At 40.6% G+C, this 3,953-nt stretch overlaps 1 non-coding gene across 1 annotated transcript; it reads left to right on the top strand.

Moving 5' to 3' along the window:
* The first annotated feature begins 3,065 nt into the window (after positions 1-3,065).
* On the top strand, positions 3,066-3,172 carry LOC121205576 (small nucleolar RNA R71). Its single transcript, XR_005900652.1, has one exon. It is a non-coding gene; the product is annotated as a small nucleolar RNA R71 (small nucleolar RNA).
* The last annotated feature ends 781 nt before the right edge of the window (positions 3,173-3,953 follow it).

Below are 3,953 nucleotides of genomic sequence, written 5' to 3'. Positions count from 1 at the left end.
AAAATAAAAGTAAAAATAAAAATAATAGTAAAATAAAGGGACTCAAAAGTCCTCATCATCAGAGTCGTGAGCCGGTGGCACTGGAGAGGAGATGTGGAGCTGGTGGTAAATTTTTCGGAGAGTGGCATCGATGCTGTCGAATCTCTCGAAACACTGCTGCTCAAAGTGGGTGAATCGCTCGGATAAGTCTGTCAAAGTAGTAGCAGGAGGGCGGTGACGAGACGGTGGTGGTGGTGGGGTGGGTGAAGCCGTGTAGTGCGCGGTGGGGAAGGGGATGGAAGGGAAAAATAAAGGAAGGGAAAGGGAAGAAAGGAGAGGGGGAAGAAAGAAAGAGAAATGGAGAGGTAGGAGGGAAGGGGGTGGTCGGCTGGCGATGCTGGTGTCTGGAATAGGGCATCGACGTGGGGAGAGAAGTTTGGAGGGTTTCGACGGCTAGGGGGAGAGTTAGGGAAGAAGACAAGGAAAAAAAATAAAGGTTTAGGAGGGGGGCTTAAAAAGGGGCACGGCCGTGTGAGACCCGTGTGAGACCCATGTTAGGCCACATGGCCGTGTCACATGCCCGTATGGCTCGCATCTAGCCCGTGTTTATCGCAAAATTTAAATGTCTAATCCTCACAGGGCTTGGGGACACGTCCGTGTGGTCAGGTCGTGTGGTGCACAAGGTCGCATCGCATGCCTGTGTGTAAGGTTCTTTGCTTTTCCACGCCCGTGTGGTACTTCACACGCTCGTGTGTCCGAACACACGGCCGTGTGCCTTGCCTGTGTGGCTCCCTAAATTAATTATAAATTGAAATTTCAGCTCCAATTTTCACACGGTCGTGTCACACGGCCGTGTGGATTGAATTTATGGCCGTGTGGCTTGATACTTGGGGAATTTTTAGCATTGTTTCCACACGGCCAAGGACACACCCGTGTGTCTAGGCTGTATGGGCCACTGTTCCTGCACAAAAACACTAAAAATAGCTAAAATAAATGAGTTAGTGGTGTTAGTGCTCGGTTTGCCTCCCGATAAGCACTTATTTAGAGTGTAAGCTCGACTTACCTCTCATTCGCATGATTACGGTTGATTGAGGAGTTGAAACTCCTTACTTTTGCTATCAATTCTATTATCCTCATAAAGTTTAAGTCGAGTAATCTTCACCTTGAAAGTGTCAAATTGAGAATGATTTACCTTGACTGTACCGTATGGGAAAACATTCAGTACCATGAAGGGAGTCGCTCTGTTTGTATTAAGCTCTGAGGTAGATATTTGGGGGTCCTTTTCATCTAACAATACTTTATCCCCAGCCTTAAATTTCATTGTTTCATTCCTACGCTTATCGAGGTGTCGCTTTGATTCATCGTGTGCTTTTGGTTTCTCCTTGACATTTGTTCGCCATTCATCTAGTTCATCGATCTGAAGCCTTCGTTTTTTATGAGTTGCTCTGTTTTTGTTGCATAGATTAGACTGGAGCTCCATCATGTTCTTCCTAGGGGAGTCCTGCAAAGGAGGTTTAGTTGCAACATTATTCAGGTTAATAGAACTTAAATAATCGTCTTGATTACTAGATATTTTAGTAGAATCACGAGCTTGAAGTTTAATCGTGTCATCACCTACACGAAGTATCAATTCACCTGTGCCAACATCAATGATAGTCCTAGCAATCGCTAAAAAGGGTCGTCCTAAAATCAAAGGCACGTCACTATCCTCTTCCATCTCTAAAACAACAAAATCAATTGGGAATATAAATTTATCAATTTTAACAAGCACGTCTTCAATAATACCTCTAGGGAATCTGATTGTTTTATCTGTTAATTGAATGCTCATGCTAGTTTGTTTGGGTTTCCCAAGATTTAGTTGTTTAAACATTTTATAGGGCATGACATTAATACTTGCTTGTAAATCAACCAAAGCATTGTTAATGTTTAAACTACCAATTAAGCAAGGAATCGTAAAACTCCCTGGATCTTTCAATTTGTTGGGTAGCTTAGTCTGTAGAATGGCTGAGCAAACTGCGTTTAATTCCACATGCGACGCCTCATCCAACTTCCGCTTATTTGCTAAAAGCTTCTTTAGAAATTTAACTGCGTTTGGCATCTGTGAAAGAGCTTCAATAAATGGTAAGTTAATATGTAATTTCTTTAATAATTTAAGAAATTTACCAAATTGTTCGTCCGTGTGGTCTTTCCTTGTTGCACTGGGGTATGGCACATGAGGTTTATATTCTCTACTTACCGGTTTTTGCTCACTGTGGTCCACCTTTTTCTTTACCTTTACTTACCACAATTTCTTGCCTCAATTCTGGTTCAAGTTCAACTAACCCTTCGTCATCTCACATAGTAATCGCATTAAGCTGCTCCCTTGGGTTAGTTTTAGTATTACTTGGCAAGCTACCTTGTGGTCGTTGGAAAATCAACTTAGTGAGCTGTCCTATTTGAGTTTCGAGCCCTTGAATCGACGCTTGTTGATTTTTAAGTGCTATTTTGGTATTCTAAAAATGAGTTTCTGACACCGAGATGTATTTCGTTAGCATCTCCTCAAGGTTCGGCTTCTTTTCCTGCTGGTAAGGTGGTTGTTGAAAACCTGGGGGATGTTGTGGCCTTTGATTTCCTTGGCCACCCCACGAGAAATTGGGATGGTTCCTCCAACCTGCATTATAAGTGTTACTGTATGGGTTATTTTAAGGTCTAGAATTATTATTACCTATATAGTGGACTTGTTCCTCCTCGATGGTAGGGTTGAGGAATTGATATTCAGTGTTATGTATTCCTTCTCCATTTGAATCACACCTTATCACTGGATGTACCTGAGTAGAACCATACAAACCGTCAATCTTTTTATTTAAAAGTTCTACCTAGTTAGATAACATAGTAACAATGTCGAGGTTGAAAACACCAGCAGCTTTCTTCGGCTTCGTTCTCATACCTTGCCACTGATAGTTATTCAGTGACATCTCTTCAATAAATTCATAAGCCTCTTCAGGTGTTTTTTTTTGTTCAATGTTCCACCCGCGGCTGCGTTGATAAGTTGCCTTGTTGAGGGGTTCACTCTATTGTAAAAAGTCTGAACCTGCAACCATAGAGGTAACCCATGGTGAGGGCACCTTCTTAATAGGTCCTTGTATCTCTCCCATACATCGTAAAGAGTTTCTAAATCCATCCTTACAAAAGAAGAGATATCATTCCTTAGTTTAGCCATTTTAGCCGATGGAAAATATTTAAGTAAAAATTTTTCGGTCATTTGTTCCCAAGTAGTGATTGACCCTCGTGGTAACGAGTTTAACCACTATTTAGTTTTATTCCTCAATGAGAATGGAAACAATCAAAGGTGAATGGCATCGTCAGAAATGCCATTGATCTTAAAAGTGTCGCAGAGTTCCAGAAAATTCACCAAATGAGTGCTTGGATCCTCATCTTGCAAACCATCAAACTGAACAAACTGTTGTATCATTTGAATCGTGTTAGGTTTCAGTTCAAAATTATTTGCAGCAATAGCAGGTCTAACTATACTCAATTCAGCTCCTGTTAAAGTAGGTTTAGCATAGTCATACATAGTAAGAGGATTAGGATCCTGATTTACTAGGTTTGCAGCAACCACAGGAGGTAACGGATTATTTTGATTATCAATCATCTCCTCGGTTGTGGTTTGAATATCGTCCTTTTGTCCTTCTTCTATGTATCGTATACTTCACCTTGTATCTCTTCGGTTTCTGCGAACTGTACTTTCGATTTCACTATCAAAAAGTAGAGGTCTTGACGGGTTTCTTCTAGTCATAAACTATAAAAACATGCCAAAAGTAAATAGAAGAAAATTTAATAATTTAAGCAAAAATAAAATTAAATTGCAATAAAAATAAAAAATGGATAAAGTAATAAAAATTAAGCGTTCCTAATATCTTAGTCGCTAGCAACGGCGCCAAAAACTTGATGGTCATAAAACTAAATAAAAATTCGACTTAAGGCAAGCGCACCTA

The sequence above is a fragment of the Gossypium hirsutum genome, chromosome A08, assembly GCF_007990345.1.
Source record: "Gossypium hirsutum isolate 1008001.06 chromosome A08, Gossypium_hirsutum_v2.1, whole genome shotgun sequence".
In the NCBI taxonomy this organism is placed as follows: domain Eukaryota; kingdom Viridiplantae; phylum Streptophyta; class Magnoliopsida; order Malvales; family Malvaceae; genus Gossypium; species Gossypium hirsutum.
The sequence above is the reverse complement of the archived record's forward strand: the minus strand, read 5'-3'. Positions and strand labels throughout refer to the sequence as shown.